The sequence below is a fragment of the Equus przewalskii genome, chromosome X, assembly GCF_037783145.1.
Source record: "Equus przewalskii isolate Varuska chromosome X, EquPr2, whole genome shotgun sequence".
Lineage (NCBI taxonomy): Eukaryota > Metazoa > Chordata > Mammalia > Perissodactyla > Equidae > Equus > Equus przewalskii.
The window spans coordinates 59512527-59533688 of NC_091863.1; the positions used below are offsets into that span (position 1 = coordinate 59512527).

The 21162-nt window shown below is 36.4% G+C and overlaps 1 protein-coding gene across 3 annotated transcripts in view; it reads left to right on the forward strand.

Moving 5' to 3' along the window:
• ATP7A (ATPase copper transporting alpha) overlaps positions 1-21162 on the forward strand; it is a 132221-nt gene that overhangs the window by 42305 nt on the left and 68754 nt on the right. The window lies entirely within an intron of this gene.

Here is a 21162-nt window from a genome sequence, read left to right on the forward strand (position 1 = left end):
ATTTGCTTATTGGTGGTTTTTATAAAATTAATGACATGCTTAAAAAGTTTGGTCGAAATGATTTGTCATTTTCAGCCTCACTACACTTTTACAGTTTATTTTATAGTTTACTTGTACCTAATCAGTTACAGCAAATATAAAGTAAGTGCTTTTTCAACTTACTCTATATGATGGTTAAATACTGACAGTTGTTTTTAGTTTTCACTGATGAAATGTGTTTTCATCAGTGGTTTGGGGCACTATTTTGTCTTAGAACTAAAATTATAAGATGGCTTTTTCCTTATGAAGAAAGCTATAGCATTACACGGAGTCCGTGATTTACCCTACAGACTGTTTCTGACAAGCGTGAATCAGATGATTGTTTTGATGGGGAGAGAAGGCATTCCAACTACCCAAAAAATCTTCTTAGAGTATAAGATACACTACTGCATCAAGACCATATTTAACCCATGATATAGTTGAAAAGTAGCTGACACATTTTAATGTCAAATAGTTGAATCCTACTTCCTCTCCTTTCCGGAGATAAAAATGGCCTTGTTTGAGGCAAGAAAGGTTTCACCCATACTAAAAACATGTTTTTTTCCTGCAATCTATTATTGACATGGCAGCTGATGCTCAGCCCCTGGTGGAAAGGCACCTAATAACTTGAAGACTTTGTCAGTTTTTGAGGAACATGGCCGCACCTGTGTTCACTGCAGGGTACCAGTATTTTTCAAGCATTTTCTCCACCCTTCCCCCACCTTTGGCTGGTTTTATTCTATGCTTTTGCAGACATTGCTCTTTTAAATTAATCCCTTTGAGGCTATTGTTAGCTCTGAACTCCAGCATGAATTGGTTATATGAGCGTGGGTAAATCTGAGTGTTAGCTTCCTTAATTTTAAAAGGAGTCTATTACCCTATTTATAGTGCAGGATTGTTGTGAAATTCATGTATATGAGAGTTTTGTCAACTATGCAGTTCTATAGGAATCTGAAATATCTCCATTGTTCTCACAAGGACAACTCTTTTGTAGAGAGGCGGTGATTAGCCCAGGAGACACAAAAACGGCCAGCAAAGCACGTTGCCTTTTCTTAATTAGAATGTTCTGTTCTGTTTTGATCTTACTAGTATGTATTAACTCCTAATCTTTTGGGATGGTCAAATGAAAAGAGTAATTATGTTTTTAAACGTACCCTTGTCTACCCCAGCTGTTTCATCTGCAATCTTAATCCTATGTTTATATAGTGACAGTCACCTGATGAAAGAGGTTAGGCACTTGGTATTTCGAAAACAGGTTAAGGAATAAGATCAATTTTCATTTTAAAGGCTTACACAATTTAAACAAAAGAAATTCATTATATAAAATAATAGAGAAGCTAATGCTTTCCCCTTTTGTTTTCGATTTAGATGTGGTAGTAATTTTAAATAAAAACAAATAGGTAAAAAAAATTTAAATTGATTTGGAAATATGCGGATATCCTGAAAGCAAAACTAGTTCAATGTTGTTTTCATAGATAGAAATCATCAATTTGTTTAACAAAACAGGGGTATTTTTATAGCCCTGGTATAATGGACTGGGTGATTTTGGCTGTGTATATGTTTGAGTTTATCATTGGTCTCACTTATTGAGTTGTTTTAATTTTGGTAAGTTTTCTCTTAATTTCTGCACATTCCCTATATTTTTTTTCATTTCCCCTTAAAATGGACTTTTAAAAAGATCTTTTTTCCTTAAGCTTTGTTGAGGTATAATTGACAAAAATTGTATATATTTAAGGTGTACAATGTGATTTAAAAAAATTTTTTATTTTAGTGTTTAATAAGCTCAAAGGGCAGGGAAAAAACACCTCCATTTTAGGTTTCCTTTGGAGATTTAATCTTTTTTTAAATTTAATTTTTGTATTGAGGTATAATTGACACATAACGTTATATTAGTTTCAGATGTACAACGTAATGATTCGATATTTGCATACACTGCAAAATGACCGCCACAGTAAGTCTAGTTACCATCCGTCACCATACAAAGTTACAAAAAAATTTTTCTGATAACTTTTATGATTTACTCTTTTAAAAACTTTCAAATATGTAATACAATACTATTGACAATAGTCATCATGCTGTACATTACATCCCCATGACTTATTTATTTTATAACTGGAAGTTCGTACCTCTTGACCCTTTTTATGCATCTTGCCCACCCCAACCCTCCTACCCCAGGCAACTGCCAATCTCTTCTCTGAATCTGTGGGTTTTGTTTTGTTTCTTTTGTTCTTTAGATTCCACATATAAGTGAAATCATATGGTATTTGTCTTTCTCTTTCTGACTTAGTTCACTTAGCATAATACCCTCAGGGTCCATCCATGTTGTCGCACATGGCAAGATTTCATTCTTTTTAATGACTGAGTAGTATTCCATTGTATATATATATATACCACATCTTCTTTTCTTTAAGATTGGCCCTGAGCTAACATCTATTGTCAATCTTTTTTTTTTTTCTTCTCCTCCCCAAAGTCCCCCAGTACATAGTTGTATATTCTAGTTGTAGGTCCTTCTAGTTCTGCTATGTAGGATGCTGCCTCAGCATGGCTTGATGAGCAGTGCTAGGTCTATGTCCAGGATCCGAACTGGTGAAACCCTGGGCCACCAAAGCGCAGCGTGCAAACTTAACCACCCAGCCATGGGGCCGGCCCTGACACCACATTTTCTTTATCCATTCATCCATCAGTGGACACTTAGGTTGTTTCTGTATCTTAGCTATTGCAAGTAATGCTGCAATGAACATAGTGGTGCATATATCTTTTCAAATTAGTCTCTTAATTTTCTTCAGATAAATACCCAGAACTGGAATTGCTGAATCGTATGATAATTCTATTTTTAATTTTTTGAGGACCCTCCATACTGTTTTCCGTAGTAGTTACACCAGTTTACATTCCCACTAATAGTGCATGAGTATTCCCTTTTATCCACATCCTTGCCAACACCTGTTATTTCTTATCTTTTTGATAATAGCCATTCTAACAGGTGTGAGGTGATATCTCATTGTGGTTGTGATTTACATTTCCCTGATGATTAGCAATGTTGAACATCTGTTTTCATGTGCCTGTTGGCCATCTGTATGTCTTCTTTGGAAAAATGTCTATTCAGATCCTCTGCCCATTTTTTAATCGGATTGTTTATTTTTTTGCTATTGAGTTGTTTGAGTTCTTTATATATTTTGGATATTAACCCTTATTGTATATATGATTGGTAGATATTTTCTTCCATTTAGTAGGTTGCCTTTTCATTTTATTGATGGTTTCCTTTGCTGTGCAGAAGCTTTTTAGTCTGATGTTTGTTTTTGCTTTTGTTGCCTTTGCTTTTGGAGTCAGACCCAAAAAAAATCATCGCCAAAACGTATGTCAGGGAGTTTACTGCCTCTGTTTTCTTCTAGGAGTTTTATGGTTTCAGATTTTACATTCAAGTCTTTAATCCATTTTAAGTTAGTTTTTGTGTATGGAGTAGGATAGTAGTCTAATTTCATTCTTATGCATGTGGCTGTCCAGGTTTCCCAGCACTAGTTATTGAAGAGACTATCCTTTCTTCATTATGTATTCTTGCCTCCTTTTTCGTAAATTAATTGATTATATAGATCATTTATTTCTGGTCTCTCTGGTCTGTTCATTGATCTGTGTATCTGTTTTTATGCCAATTCCATACTGTTTTTGATTACTATAGCTTTGTAATATAGTTTGAAATTAGGGAGTATCATGCCTCCAGCTTTGTTCTTCTTTCTCAAGATTGCTTTGGCCATCTGGCATCTTTTGTGGTTCCATACAAATTTTAGGATTGTTCATTCTGTTTCTGTGAAAAATGCCATTGGGATTTTGATACAAATTGCACTGAATCTGTAGATTGCTTTGGGGAATATAGACATTTTAGCAATATTAATTCTTCCAATCCAGGAGCACGGAGTATCATTCTGTTTATTTGTGGCATCTTCAGTTTCTTTCCACAGTGTCTTATAGTTTTCAGTGTATAGGTCTTTCACCGCCTTGGTTAAATTTATTCTTAGATTTTTTTTTTATTTTTGATGCAATTGTAAATGGGATTATTTTCTTAACTTCTTTTTCTGGTAGTTTGTTGTTAGTGTATAGAAACACAACAGAGTTTTGTATATCGATTTTGTACCCTGCAACTTTGAATTCATTTATTAGTTCTAAAAGTTTTTTGGTGGGGTCTTTAGACTTTTCTATATATAAAATCATGTCATCCACAAATAGTGATTGTTTTACTTCTTCCTTTGCAATTTGGATGCCTTTTATTTTATTTTATTATTTTTTCTTGCCTAATTGCCCTGGCTAGGACTTCCAATACTATGTTGAATAAAAGTGGTTAGAGTGAGTATCCTTGTCTTGTTCCTGTTCTTAGAGGAAAAGCTTTCAGCTTTTCACCATTGAGTATGATGTTAGCTATGGGCTTGTCATATATGGCCTTTATTATGTTGAGGTAGGTTTCCTCTATACCCACTTTGTTGAGAGTTTTTCTTATAAAAGGATGTTGAATTTTGTCCAGTGCTTTTTCTGCATCTATTGAGATGATCATATGATTTTTATTCTTCATTTTGTTAATGTGGTGGATCACTACACATGATGTTTTGATAAACATATACATTGTGAAATGACTACCACAATCAAGCTAATTAACATATCTATCACCTCACATAGTTACTTTTATTTTGTTGAGAACAATTAATATCTCTCTTAGCAAATTTCAAGTAAACATATAGTATTGTTAACTATAGTTACCATGCTGTGCATTAGACCTCCAGAACTTACTCATCTTGCATAACTGAAACTTTACCCTTTGACCAACGTTTCCCCGTTTCCCCCACTCCCTGGCCCTTGGTAACTACCATTCTAGTCTCTGCTTCTAAGAATTTGGCTTTTCTAGATTCCACATGTAAGTCAGATCATGCAGTTTTTGTCTTTCTGTGTTTGGCTTATTTCACTTTGCATAATGTCCTCCAGGTTCATTCATTTATTTTCCTTTTAAAAATTCTTATAATGAAATAATTTAGGCCTACACAGAGTATACATAAGTGTGTATCCACTACCTAGCCTAAGAAGTTAAACACTACATATATAGTTGAAGCTCACCCTTGTGCTCCAGTCGCATCCTTTCCTCCTTCCCCAAACTCCTGAATTTGCAGTTCATCATTCTCATGAGCATTTTTATATTTGACTAACACTGCTGCATATATGTGCATACAAAAACAATATATGGTATTGTTTTATATTTTTAAAGTTTTGTATCCTTCTGAAACTTTTTTTATTTCCTCAACTATGTTTATGAAATATATCCACGTTGCTACTTGTAGCTCTAGTTCAGGATTTCTCAACTTCTGTTCTATTGACATTTGGGACCAGAAAATTCTTTGTGTTAGGGACTTTCTTGTCCGTTATAGGATGTTTAGCAGTATCCCCAGCCTCTACCCACTAGATGCCACTTGCACTTCCCCCTCCCGCCCCAGTGGTGATAACCAAAAATGTCTCCAGACGTTGTCAAACATCCCTTTGATGGTAAAATCTCCCCTCTCCCAGTGAGAACCACTATTTTAGTTCATTCATTTTAACTACTGTATCATGTTACATATATATATGCCACAAACTATTTTTACATTTTCTGGTTGATAGACCTTTATGTTATTTCCAAAGTTTTACCATTAGGAACACTTGCAGTGAGCGTTCCTGTTCGTGTTTCCTTGTGTACACGTGTGAGTCTTTCTCTAAGGTAACATGCCTAGGAGTGAAAATGTTGAGTTCTAGTATATGTATATATTCAACTCTACCAGATATTGCCAAACAGGTTTCATAATGGTTATACTAATTTATTCTCTCACCAGCTGAATCAGAGAGATCTTATTGCTCCTCATCTTTAGCAACAGTTCGTATTGTCAGATTTTGAAATTTTTGTCCACCTGATGAGTGTAAAGGATATTCATTGTGGTTTTAATTTGTGGCTTTTTTTATTATCATAGTGATAAAAAATTATCCAGGTAGAACTGTCTCCAAAAAAAGAATTAAATTTTACTGTATAATTTATTAAGAATCCAGAAACCTTTCCCAAATTATGGGGACTAGTTATTTTAGGGGGATTTTAAAATAATGTTTGAGCTTCTGTGATCAGCTTTAAGAAAGTGGTTTTGAGCAATCAGGCTTCATATGTGTCATGTTTATACTGAGCTTCTGTAGTTTGTTTCCAAACCAGAGATGATGATCTAGTCATAATACTGTTCTTCCTATTAGAAAATGTTATTACCGATGGTGATTACTATCTGTATTTAGGGAGTGGTTCAAAATACTTTAATAACTAGAAATTATTTCCCTCAGTGTTGTTGGATGCTCTTGTTCTCAGAGTCACCTCATCACTAATAGCTGCATGCCAGATATGTTTTTTTATATTGTGATCTCCCAGAAGCATACATTTTTTTCCACACCATATAAAATTGTTTATGCTCTTACTCTCTTTTCTGAGTTGTTTTGCTAAATGCAATGGGAGGTTACAGAAGATGTTCCTGACTTTGTACCTATCTTTGAGACATTTAAAATTCAAAAGATGGACGTAACATATATTACAAAATCAGAGTGTATATATATATATATGTGTGTGTGTGTGTATATATATATATATATATGTACATACACACACTCATTATATACATAATAGAGTAGTACCAGAGAGATGGAATTCCTCTGAGGTTTTCCATGTAAAATACAATTTTTTTTTAAAGATTTTATTTTTTCCTTTTTCTCCCCAAAGCCCCCCGGTACATAGTTGTATATTCTTTGTTGTGGGTCCTTCTAGTTGTGGCATGTGGGACTCCGCCTCAGCGTGGTTCAATGAGCAGTGTCATGTCCGCGCCCAGGATTCGAACCAACAAAACACTGGGCCGCCTGCAGCGGAGCGTGCCAGCTTAACTAATCACCCACGGGGCCAGCCCCTGTAAAGTACAATTTAAGTAGAGTTTTGAAGGAAAAACACAGGTGAATTATGAAGGGAGAAGAAAATATATATTATTCATAGATGATTTGACGTCCTTAAATCAAGACATACTGGGAAAAGTGGCTGTATTGTAATTTTTATTCGTGTTCAGAAATTCTTTCTTCCTCAATACATACTTCCAGGGTGAATTATCCAGTTACTTAAAAGTGCTTTTCTACTTAACTAAGTCTCTCTCAGTTCCTCAGTAAGCCTGAGAGAGATGCTCCAGTACTTTGGGCTGGGGCATACCCCATAATGAAACTGTATTTCAATTTTACGTTCCTAATTAGCTGGGTAACCTAGCCTTCATCTGCTGAATGTATTGTATTGTATGCTAAGTGTAGTGTATTGTAGTGTATTCCAAAAGTTTGTTACCAATTCTGTTATTTGAACTTGACGTATTCCCATAAAACAATTTAGTCAATTTTGGAAATGTCCCTAGATCAGCCCTAAAAGCCCCCCTTGACCCATAACATATCTGAGCTATGTAGTACTGTATCTGAGTGTTCTGACCTCGAGGCAGGCAGTCGTGCTACCGAAAGAAAGAGGAAGAATCTTTTTTAGGCACAGCTATAACCTTAGGCAAAAGTTTGATAGGATCTGTTTGTTTTCGATGTTCTTCTACTTCCCTTTTCATACCCGTTACTGCTTCCCGGTGCACCTCTCCCTGGCCCATAATGCCTTCGTGCTTGCCTTAAGTACTCCACACCGGACTCTTCACCTGGGCCTGTGAGTTCCCTTCATCTCAAGTATCCTTTGATCACAGTTAGTTGCCTTTCCTGTCCCACCTGGGCTGCTTTTCTCTTGTAGTAACTGATCTTATGTAGGTATTAGGAGGTATAATTCTAGCTATCAGCCCCTTAAACTATCAACGAGGAGTTTGTCTTTTAAAAAAAGAATACAATGTCTGAGGGCCGGCCCCGTGGCCGAGTGGTTAAGTTCGTGTGCTCAGCTTTCGTGGCTCGGGGTTCACCAGTTTGGATCCTGGATGCGGACTTAGCACAGCTCATCAAGCCATGCTGTGGCAGGCATGCCACATATAAAATAGAGGAAAATGGGCATGGATGTTAGCTCAGGGCCAGTCTTCCTTAGCAAAAAAGAAGAGAATTGGCGGCAGATGTTAGCTTAGGGCCACTCTTCCTCATAAAAAACAAAAAGGAAAGATTTGCATTAATATAATAATCTCTGTGAAATTTCATGCAGTGGAAAATTCAGGCAGTATTGAGAATTTTTTTTGAGCTAGAGTAGCTAGTTCTAGCTCCTCTAAACTGATTCACTTTTACTATTTCTTCCCTTATTCTACTTATCATTCATTCAAAGATTCAGATTTTGTCTTATTGGCAGTATCTGCTCTGGTTAGAGGAAGGAAGATGGAGTTTCTGAGGGCAGTGACTACTTATTTTTACGTATAGATGATTTGTAAATCATAGATTACCAGAATGTAAAAATCTTTGGCAGTGTAGTTCATTAGAGATCATGATTTTTTGACCTTGAATAAAGGCTGATTCAAGTTATTAAAAACAAAAATTAGACAAAATGTACTCTTTTCTATTGAATAGATATTATAAGTCTCTATGTAAAAATAGGTAATAATTTAACACTAAGTTCATAAGAAGAATCACTGGACATAACTGAATTGTTGATTATTGTATTTGGAATAGCTTTAGCTATAACTTTAAAAGTAAATAACACAAATAGACTAATAATTATGAATCTATTCAGATCAAGTCACACTATAAATTACAACTGTTTCATAATTAGTGCTAGTTGAAATTAAGACTGAGAATGGTGGGCCTAGGGATAAATTTTTCTTTAAACTTTTCCAAGATTTTTACATTTTGAAAGTGAATAGGTATGGAAAACAGTATGGAGGTTCCTCAAAAAATTAAAAATAGAACTACCATATGATCCAGAAATTCCATTTCTGGTTATTTATCCAGAGGAAATGGAACCACTATTTTGAAGGTATCTGCACCCCCATATTCATTGCAACATCATTTACAATAGCCAGGACATGGAAACAACCTAAGTGTCCATCGACAGATGAATGGACCAAAAAAATGTGGTGTGTGAGTATATATATATATATGTACATATATGCATATGTGTACACACACACGCATTTTATTCAGCCATAAAAAAGAAGGAATCCTGCCACTTGCAACAACATGGATGGACCTTGAGGGCATTATGCTAAGTGAAATAAGTCAAACAGAGAAAGACAAATACTGTATGAGCTCACTTATATGTGGAATCTAAAAAAACCAAACTAGTAGATATAGAGAACAGATTGGTGCATTGCCAGAGACAGTGGGTGAAATGGGTGAAGGTGGTCAAAAGGTAGAAAATTCCAGTTATAAGATGAATAAGTCATGAGGATGTAATGTACAGCATGGTGACTGTAGTTAACAACACTGTATTGTATATTTGCAAGTTGCTAAGAGAGTAAATCTTAAAAGTTCTCATCACAAGAAAAAAATTTATAACTATGTGTGGTTATGGATATTAACTAAACTTATGGTGCTAATCATTTTGCAATATATGCATATCTCAAATCATTATGTGGTACATCTAAAACTAATATGATCTTATATGTCAGTTATGTCTCAATTAAAACACTGAATAGAGGCAACAACAGAAAAAATAGGGGCTGGCCCCGTGGCCGAGTGGTTAAGTTCACGCGCTCTGCTGCGGCGGCCCAGGGTTTCACCGGTTCGGATCCTGGGCGCAGACATGGCACCGCTCGTCAGGCCACATTGAAGCGGCATCCCACAGGCCACAACTAGAAGGACCTGCAACTAAGATATACAACTATGTATTGGGGGGGATTTGGGGAGATAAATCAGGAAAAAAAATAAAAGATTGGCAACAGTTGTTAGCTCAGGTACCAATCTTTAAAAAAAAAAATAGATACAGTGGACTTTGTCAAAATTGAGAACTTTTGGGACTGGCCCGGTGGCACAGTGGTTAAGTGTGCACATTGTGCTTCGGTGGCCTGGGTTTTGCCGGTTCAGATCCCGGGTGTGGACGTGGCACCACTTGGCAAGCCATGCTGTGGTAGGCATCCCACATATAAAGTAGAGGAAGATGGGCATGGATGTTAGCTCAGGGCCAGTCTTCCGCAGCAAAAAGAGGAGGATTTGCAGCAGATGTTAGCTCAGGGTTGATCTTCCTTGAAAAAAAATAATAAAATTGAGAACTTTTCAGCATCAAAAGACTCAAGAGAATGGGAAGATAACCCACAGAATAGGAGAAAATATTTGGAAATCATATATCTGATAAGACATTAATAACCAGAATGTATAAAGAAAGCCTACAGCTCAATATCAAAAAACCCTATTAAAAAATGAATAAAGGGCTTGCATAGACATTTCTCTAAAAAAAGATACACAAACAGCCAATAAGCACATGAAAAGATGTTCAACATCACTAATAACCAGGGAAATGGAAATCAAAATCATAATGAGATACCACTTAACATCTACTAGGATTGTTAAAATAAAAATATCAGATAATAACAAGTGTTGGTGAGGAGACGGAGAAATTGGAACCCTCATCCTCTGCTAGTGGAAATGTAAAATGGTGCAAATGCTTTGGAAAACAGTGTGGCAGTCCCTTAAACAAGTAAACAGTCATCATATGAGCCAGCAGTTTCACTCTTAAGTATTACCCAAGAGAAATGAAAACACAAAAATTTGTACATGAATGTTTATAGCCGCATTATTCTTAGTAGCCAAAAGGTAGTAGCAACCCAAATGTCCATCAACTGACTAATGGATAAACAAAATGTGTTATATCCATACAATGGAATATTATTCATCTGTAAAAAGGACTGGAAGTACTGACACATCCTAGAACATGGATGAACCTTGAAAACATGCTGAGTGAAAGAAGCCATTCACAAAAGACCACATATTATATGATTACATTTGTATGAAATGTCCAGAAGAGGAAAATCTATTTAGAGAGCAAGACTAGTGGTTGCCAAGCATTGGGGGTGGGTGCTTAGGAGATGTGATAGGTAAAGGGTACGGGGCTTCTTTTTGAGGTGATGAAAATGTTCTAAAATTGACTGTGGTGATGGTTGCACATATCTCTGAATATAGTAACACCTGTTGAATTCTACACCTTAAATGTGTGAATTTTATTAAATGTGAAATATATTTCAATAAAACTGTTCAAACAATGGTGCTGGGAGAACTGGACATCCACATATAAAAGAATGTAAGTTGGATCCCTACTGCACACCATGTACAACCGTGAACTCAAAATGGATGTAAAGACCTAAGTGTAAGAGCTGAAACTACCAAACTCTTAGAAGAAAACATAGAAGTAAATCTTCTATTATTGCTTTCAATATGTCAATGGTTTCTTAGATATGACACCAAAAACAGAAGCAACAAAAGAAAAAATAGATAAATTGGACTTCATAATAATTGAAAGTTTTTGTATTTCAATGAATGCCATCAAGAAAGTGAAAACAATGAAGTACAGATACGTTCCACATAGTGTTAAACCTTGAAAATATTATGCCAAGGGAAAGAATTCCAGACACAAAACCATGTATTGAATGAATCCATTTTTACGAAATGACCAGTATAGGCAAATCCGGAGAGATAGAAAGTAGGTTTGTGTTTGCCAGGGGCCCTGAGTGGAGGGGACTGGGGAGTGACTGCGGATGGGTGTGGGGCCTCTTTTAGGGGTAATGAAAATGTTCTGCAATTACATAGTAATTATGGTTACACATCTTTGTGAATATTACTGAAAACCACTGAACTGTATACCTTGTAAGGGTGAATTTTATAGTGTGTAAATTCTCTCTCAAAAAAGAATATATATACTGAAAAAGTGTATGCTGAAAACCAATTAACATTTGAAAATAAATTATCCCCGAGAAACTTCTGTGGTTTTAGATATTTGGAAATTATATTGGTGGTGCAGTTGTTCAAAGTTCCACAGAAACCAGTGGAAGAAGTGAGGAGTCTACTGATCATCTTGCTTTGTTAGGAGCAGAGGGCGTGGCTCAGCAGGAGTTTCTGTTTGTTTCTCTGAGCTTAGCAAAGCTAAAATGATGTAGTAATTGTTTTTATATCATTGGGAATAAATTAATTGCAAAGAAATATGTTAGTTTACATAGTTTTTAAGTAAATTTTATTTATTTTGAATTGCTTTTATATTCTCCTAATTCAAAATGCAAAAGTTTCCTCTTGCCTCAACCTCCAACCCCACACCCTCTTTTTCTCCCAGGAGGTAACTGATGTTACCAATTTTTTGTGACTCCTTCTAGAGATATTTTTACATAGTGCTTTGATTTTTTTTAAAAAAATTCTATTTTGTAGTTAAGCGTTTTTAAAAGAAATGACTTTTGGGGGAAAATGGAGTCAATGTAAATTATGGTATTTTTAAACCCGCTTTTGAGTTCTGTAGTTGGCCATTGTTAATTTTGGCAAATTAGTCTTAAAGAAACATTTTGATATCTTTGATTTTTGATTATGGTCACACAGCAGAATCTTTATACAAGGGCAAGGAAGCCCCTAATGAATATTGGATAAGTATTACCGGACCCAAGACTTGTATTTTTATTTCTACTTCAATTCTGGGATACTGTCTTAATAATTGGTTGTTTCCTGCCCTTCTTCTTTTCCCTCGAAACTGGTTTGGGTGACACTTTTACTTTTACTTCAGTATTCTTCTTCTCTTTCTTTTACAAAACTTGATATTTTCTATGTAATTTGCAATCTTTGCAAGACAAATGTAAATTCTTGGCACTGAGCTAATATATTCTTCCAAATGTAATTTTTCTTATAGAATTCAAAATATTCTAATTAATACCCTCTATTTTATCAAAACATGAATAATCTATGGTGGCGACGGGTCTCAGGGTAGGTTGCCCCAAAATATGCCAAAGTGGCATTTTTATTATTTTGAATTAAAGTTACTTGAAAAAAAGCCAGTGCATCAAGAACACTCTGACCCTCCTTTGTTCCCCTGAAAACAGGAAACAAAGCTCCCATGGGAAGGGATCCTCCCCATGCCGGGAGGGTGGAGGGCATCCTTATCTCTGGAGATAGGGAGTTCCGGGCACAGGAAGCTGTATAAACAAACTTTATTACTCTTCATTAATTTGCTACCCCAAGCAGAAACCCTTGGTTTTGTCAACTCTTCACAAATAATTGTTTCTTTGTCTAAAAAAGTATGTAAACAGCCTGCTTTGGTCAATTCGTGGGTCCCATTTCTATGAGACCTCCGTATGTACGAATTAAAAATTTTTTTCCTGTTAATGTCATGTGTCAATTTAATTATTAGATGAGCCAAAAGAGCTCAAGAGGGGTGGGAGGGAAATTTCTCCCTCCCCATCAGTGCTCTAAGAGAGGCCTTCAGATATGCATTGGGAAGTCTCTTTATTTTTTCCTGAATAATTTCTTAAGCCTGATTCTGGTGGTGTTTTTATCATAATCATTTCACAGTAGCTTCTAAACAAGAGTTTTATAGAAATATGTTATTTGTTGTTTCTTTTCTTATAATTGGTTTAGTTTAATTTTCTTTATTCCCCTCTTCTCTCTACTGTTTTGGAAGCTACACGTTCTATTTCCAGTCTCCTATCAGTTACCCTTAAATTTCTTTTCTTTGTTACAAATTTTTTTTATTGAGTTCATAATAGTCTACAACGTTGTGAAATTTCACTTGTACGTTATTAATTATCCGTCACCATATGAGTGCGCCCCTTTACCCCTGTGCCCACCCCCAGCACCCTTCCCCTGGCAATGACTGAACTGTTCTCTTTGTCCGTGTGTTTATCTTCTACATATGAGTGAAATCATATGGTGTTTGTCATTCTCCATCTGGCTTATTTTTCTTAGTGTAATACTCTCCAGGTCCATCCATGTTGTTGCAAATGGATGATTTTGTTTTTTTCTGTCTGAGTAGTATTCCATTGTGTACATATACCACATTGTTGTTATTCAATCATCAGTCAGTGGGCGCTTGGATTGCTTCCACATCTTGGCTATTGTGCATAGTGCTGCAGTGAACATAGGGGTGCATAAGTCTCTTTGAATTGTTGATTTCAAGTTCTTTGGATAAATACCCAGTAGTGCGATAGCTGGATCATATGGTATTTCTATTTTTAGTTTTTTGAGGAAGCTCCATACTGTTTTCCATAGTGGCTGCACCAGTTTGCATTCCCACCAGCAGTGTATGAGGGTTCCCTTTTCTCCACAACCTCTCCAACATTTGTTATTTTTAGTCTTAGTGATTATAGCCATTTTAACAGGTGTAAGGTGGTATCTTAGTATAGTTTTGATATGCATTTCCCTGATGATTAGTGATGTTGAACATCTTTTCCATGTGTTTAATGGCCGTCTGTATATCTTCATTTGAAAAATGTCTGTGCATGTCCTCTGCCTGTTTTTTGATCGGGTTGTTTGTTTTTTTGTTGTTCAGTTGTGTGAGTTCCTTATATATTATGGAGATTAACCCCTTGTCAGATATATGATTTGCAAATATTTTTTCCTAACTGGTGACTTGTTTTGTTTTGATCCTAGTTTCTTTTGCCTTGCAGAAGCTCCTTAGTCTGATGAAATCCCACTTGTTTGTTTTTTCTTATGTTTCCCTTGTCAGAGAAGGCATGGTATTTGAAAAGATCCTTTTAGGATCGAGGTCAAAGAGTGTACTACCTACATTTTCTTCCAGAAGTTGTATAGTTTCAGGTCTTACCTTCAAGTCTTTGATCCATTTTGAGTTTCTTTTTGTGTATGGTGTAAGATAATGGTCTACTTTCATTCTTTTGCATGTGGCTGTCCAGTTTTCCCAACACCATTTATTGAAGAGACTGTCTTTTCTCTAGTGTATGTTCTTGGCACCTTTGTCGAAGATTAGCTGTCTGTAGATGTGTGGTTTTATTTCTGGGCTTTCAGTTCTGTTCCATTGATGTGTGTGCCTGTTTTTGTACCAGTACCATGTCGTTTTGATTACTGTAACTTTGTGGTACATTTTGAAATCAGGGATTGTGATGCCTCCAGCTTTGTTCTTTTTTCTCAGGGTTGCTTTAGCTATTTGGGGTCTTTTTTGCCCCATATGAAGTTTAGGATTCTTAGTTCTATTTCCATGAAGAATGTCATTGAGATTCTTTTTTTAAAAATTTTTTTTAAAGATTTTATCTTTTTCCTTTTTCTCCCCAAAGCCCCCCAGTACATAGTTGTATAGTCTTCGTTGTGGGTCATTCTAGTTGTAGCACGTGGGACGCTGCCTCAGCGTGGTTTGATGAGCAGTGCCATGTCCACGCCCAGGACTCGAACCAACGAAACACTGGGCCGCCTGCAGCGGAGCACGTGAACTTAACCACTCGGCCACGGGGCCAGCCCCTGTCATTGAGATTCTGATTGGGATTGCACTGAATCTGTAGATTGCTTTGGGTAGTATGGACATATTAACCGTATTTATTCTTCTGATCCATGTGCATGGAATCTCTTTTAATTTCTTTATGTAATCATCGATTTCTTTCAATAATGTCTTATAGTTTTCATTGTATAGGTCTTTTACCTCCTTGGTTAAATTTATTCCTAGATATTTTATTCTTTTTGTTGCAGTTGTAAATGGGATTGCATTCCTGACTTCTCTTTCTACTAGTTCGACACTGGTGTATAGAAATGGAACTGATTTTTGTAAGTTGATTTTGCACCCTACAGCTTTGCTGTAGTTGTTGATTATTTCTAATAGTTTTCTGATGGATTCTTTAGGGTTTTCTATATATAAAATCATGTCATCTGCAAACAGAGAGTTTCACTTCTTCATTGCCTATTATGGTTCCTTTTATTCCTTTTTCTTCCCTAATTGCTCTTGCTAAAACCTCCAGTACTGTGTGAATAACATTGGTGAGAGTGTGCACCCTTGTCTTGTTCCTGTTCTCAGAGGGATGGCATTCAGTTTTTTCACGTTGAATATGATGTTGGTTGTGGGTTGTCATATATGACCTTTACTATGCTGAGATAATTTCCTTCTATCCCCATTTTGTTGAGACTTTTTTTTAATGATAAATGGCTCTTACATCTTTTCAGATGCTTTCTCTGCATCTCTTGAGATGATCATGTGATTTTTATTCCTCATTTTGTTAATGTGGTGTATCACATTGATTGATTTGTGGATGTTGAACCATCCCTGTGTTCCTGGTATGCATCCCACTTGATCATGGTGTATGATCTTTTTGATGTGTTGCTGTATTTCGGTTGCCAATATTTTGTTGTGGATTTTTGCCTTGATGTTCATCAGCGATATTGGCCTGTAGTTTTCCTTTTTTGTCTTGTCCTTGTCAGCCTTTGGTATCAGGGTGATGTTGGCTTCATAGAATGTATTAGGAAGTGTTCTGTCTTCCCTAACTTTTTGGAATAGTTTGAGAAGGATAAGTATTAAATTCTCTTTGAATGTTTGGTAGAATTAACCAGGGAATCCATCTGGTCCTGGACTTTTATTTTTTGGGATGCTTCTGATTACTCTTTCAATCTGTTTACTTGTGATTGATCTATTCAGATTATTTCTTCTTGATTCAGCTTTGAGAGGTTGTAAGAGTCTAAGAATTTATCCGTTTCTTCTAGATTTTGCAATCTTTTGGCAAATAGTTTTTCATAGTATTCTCTTAGAATCCTTTGTGTTTCTGTGTTATCCATTATGATTTCTTCTCTTTTGTTTATAAGTTTATCTGAGCTTTCTCTCTTTTTTTCTTTGTTAAGTCTGACTAGAGGTTTGTCAGTTTTGTTTATTTTATCAAAGAACCAGTTCTTTGTTTCATTAATCCTTTTTACTGTCTTTTTTGTTTCAATTGCATTTATTTCTGCTCTGATTTTTATTATTTCCCTCCTTCTGCTGAGTTTGGGCTTTGTTTATTCTTGTTTTTCTAATTCAGTTAGGTGTAGTTTCAGATTGTTTGGGATTTTTCTTGTTTGTTAAGATGAGCCTGTATTGCAGTGATTTTCCTTCTTAGTACTGCTTTTGCTGCATCCCATATGAGTTGGTATGGTATGTTTTCATTTTCATTTGTCTCCAGATATTTTTTGATTTCTCCTTTAATTTCTTCAGTGATCCAATAGTTGTTCAGTAGCATGTTGTTTAGTCTCCATATCTTTGTCCCTTTCCCAGCGTTCTTCTTGTAGTTAATTTCTAGTTTCATAGCATTGTGGTCGGAAAAGATGCTTGTTATTATTTCAATCTTCTTAAATTTATTGACGGTTGCCTTGTTTCCCAGCATATGATCTGTCCTTGACAGTGTTCCGTGTGCACTTGAGAAGAATGTGTATTCTGCTGTTTTTGGATAGAGTGTTCGATATATAACTATTAAGTCCATCTGATGTAGTTTTTCATTTAATTCCACTGTTTCCTTGGTGACTTTCTGTCTGGATGATCTATCCATTGATGTCAGTGGAGTGTTGAGTTCCCCTACTATTATTGTGTTGTTGTTAACGTCTCCTTTTAGATTTGTTAATAGTTGCTTTATGTACTTTGGTGCTCCTCTGTTGGGTACATATATATTTATAAGTGTTACATCTTCTTGGTAGAGTATCCTTTTGATCATTATATACTGCCCCTTTTTGTCTCTCTTTATCTCTCTTCTTGAAGTCTACTTTGTATAAGTGTGGCAACACCTACTTTCTTTTGTTTGCAATTAGCTTGTAGTATCGTCATCCATCTCTTCATTCTGAGTCTGTGTTTGTCATTGGAGCTGAGGTGTGTTTCCTGGAGGCAGAATATTGTTGGGTCTTGTTTTTTAATCCATCTCACCACTCTGTGTCTTTTTATTGGAGAATTCACTCCATTTACATTTAGACTGATTTTTGATGAGGGCTTAATGCTACCATTTTTTGCTTGTTTTCCAGTTCTCGTACATTTCCTTTGTTTCCTGTCCTGTGCATTTTGGACTACCAATTCAGTTAGGTAGTTTTTTATGCTGGATTTCTTAGTTTTCTCTTTATTTGTCATTTGTGTCTCTGTTTTACTTTTTTGTTTAGTGGTTACAGTGAGGTTTGTATGCCAGATCTCGTAGATGAGATAGTCCAATTTCTGATGACCTCTTGTTTCCTTAGACTAAGCTGATTCAGTTCCTTTCCTCTTCCCCTGCTAAGTTGTTTTTGTCACATCTTATTCCATCTTGTGTTGTGAGTTTGTGGTTAAAATGACAAGCTTTTCTTTGTTTTTGGTGTTTTCCTTCCCTTTATCTTTAATGTTTTACTTGAGTATTTGCTAAACTGATCTGATGGATAGCTACAATTTTCTGATTTTGTCTACCTATTTATCTCCTTACTCAGGGCTTTATAACTCTTTGCTTCTTTTTTTTCCGGTATGAGGGTCCTCTTGAGGATTTATTGTAGGGAGGATCTTGTGGCAATGAACTCCCTTAGCTTTTGCTTATCTGGGATAGTTTTTATTTCTCAATTATATCTGAAGGATATTTTTGCTGGATAGAGTATTCTTGGCTGAAAGTTTTTGTCTTTCAAAGATTCAAATATGTCATTCCACTCTATCCTAGCTTGTAAGGTTTCTACTGAAAGCCTGATAGGGTTTCCTTTGTAAGTTATTTTCTTCTGACTTGCTGCCCATAGTATTTTTTTCTTTCTCAGTGATTTTATTTTTGCCAGCTTCACTACAATATGCCTTGCAGTAGGTCTTTTTACATTGAGATAGTTAGGAGATCTGATAGCCTCTTTTATGTGGATGTCCATCTCCTTCCCCAGGTTTGGGAAGTTCTCCACTTATTTCTTTGAACAAGCTTTCTGCTCCATTCTCCTCTTCTCCCTCTTGAATACCTATAATCCTTATGTTGCATTTTCTAATTGAATTGGATATTTCTTGGAGACTTTCTTCATTTCTTTTTAGTCTTAGTTTTCTCTCCTCCTCCATCTGAAGCATTTCTATATTTTTATCCTCAATGTTGCTGATTCCTTCCTTCATGATATCAGCTCTGCTGTTCAGGCAATCCATATTCTGCTTTATCTTACCCATTGTGCTTTTCATCTCCAGTATTTCTGATTGGTTTTTCTTTATAGTTTCAATCTCTTTTGTGAAGTAGCTCCTGAACTCGTTGAATTGTCTATCTGCATTCTCTTAACTTGTTGAGTTTTTTAATGATAGCTATTTTGAATTCTCCATCATTTAGATTATAGATTTCTGTGTCTTCATGATTGATTTCTGGGTGATTGTCATTTTCTTTCCGGTCTGGAGATTTAATATATTTTTTCATACTGCTAGGCAGCATGGATTTGTGCTTCCACATTGTAGTAGTATTTGATCACTGCTTCCGCCTGTCGCTACTGGGTGAGAGTCAAGAGCTGCATATTCTGAGCCCACTGTGATCCATGGGACAGCTCCCAGATGCTGGGCCTGGGCCCCAGGTTGGGGGGAGGGGTGCTTTCTTTCTCCTGCCCAACCTTGGGGGCTTCTCAGTCTGCCCTTGCTATCTGCTCTCCTGAGGTGTTGGCTTGATGAAGACACCCCTGCAATAGCTAGTCACCTCTGTGGGAGGCTTTCCCCTGGGCTGCGAGGGACCTCGGATATCTATGGTGTTCCTGCAGAGGGCCACTGCTCCCTCCCTGCTTTCCTCTCAGAGGCTGTGCACAATCCCTGGGTTGCTGTCCTTTGAGGAGGAAGAGAAGCATTCTCTTACCTCATTCCACTTCCTTGGTGGGGGACCTCCAGCACCTCCACCTTCCTATGTATGGCTGTGTGGGTCTCTGAGACATCTTTTGTGTTGTGTGATGTCCTCTGTTGGAATATGAATGTCCTTTTCATTGTATCTTTGAGGGGAGAGTTTATGGGGAAAGCTCACTCCACCATAATGCTGATGTCACCCTCACCCTTAAAGTTTTAACATGTTATTCTTAACAAAATCTAAGGTTTATCTCTTTCTCTGTATACATTCTAGACAAGACCAAAGATCTTAGAATGCCTCAACTACAAACTCATATACATCTTATTGTATTCTAGTATTTCAGGTCCATCATGCTTTTGTGTGCATATGTATGTGTGTCTTTGTCTGTGTTTGAATAGATAATAAATTCTCGTGGTACAAAATTCAAAGGATACAAAAGAGGCTAGATATTAATTGTTCTCACCGCAAAAAAATGATAATTAAGTGATGTGATAGAGATGTTTGCTAACAGTGATAATCATATTGCAGTATATAAATGTATCAAACCAACACACTGTACACCTTAAACTTACACAATGTTTTATGTCAGTTATATCTCAATTTAAAAAAGTAAAAAATTTTATACACTGATAATTCTTTTTTCACCTTATTTCCTACCCTATTCCCACTCAGTTCCCCTCACCATGTTCCATAGGATATATTAGGTTGATCTATATGAAATTGCCAATATTCGACTATTTTGATATGCAACAATGGCAATTTCATTTGGTTCAAACCAATATCAGTGAAAAAAGCAGATTCCTGCCTTCATGGAATTTTCATTCTGGTAGGAAGTATAATCATTAATTATTTCAGTGTAACAAATTACCGTAAAATTTAGTGGCTCAAAACATTTATTATCTCACAGTTTCTGTGGGTCATGAATTTTGGAGTAATTTAGCTGGATCGTTCAGACTCAGGGTCTCATGAGGTTGTAGTCAATATGTCGGCTGGGGTTGCAGGCATCTAGAGGCTTAACTGAGTCTGAAGGATCAGCTTCCAAGATGATTCACTCATCTGGCTGTTGGCAGGAGGCTTCAGGTCTTTGCTGGTTGTTGACAGGAGGCCTCAATTTCTTGTCACATGAATCTCTCCATAAGGCTGCTTGAATGTCCTCATGACATGGCAGGTTGCTTCCTGCAGATCGGGTAATTCAAGAGAGAGGACAAGAAGGAAGCCACAAGGACTTTTTCCCTCTTTCCCGTAGTGCCTTTTATGACCTAGTCTTGGAAATCACACCTTGTCGCTTCCACCACGTTCTAGTTGTTGGAAGCAAGTCACTGAGTCCAGGCCACACTCAAGGGGAAAGGAGTTAAATTCCACTTCTTGAAGGAAGGAATAGGGAAGAATTTGTGAATACATTTTAAAACCACCACAGGAAGTCAGATGATAAGGAATAAACATAATCAGTAAATTATGGAGTATATTAAAAGGTGATAAGTTCTACGAAGAAAAGAAAAAAGTAGAGCAGAGATAAGGGGAATCAGAGTAT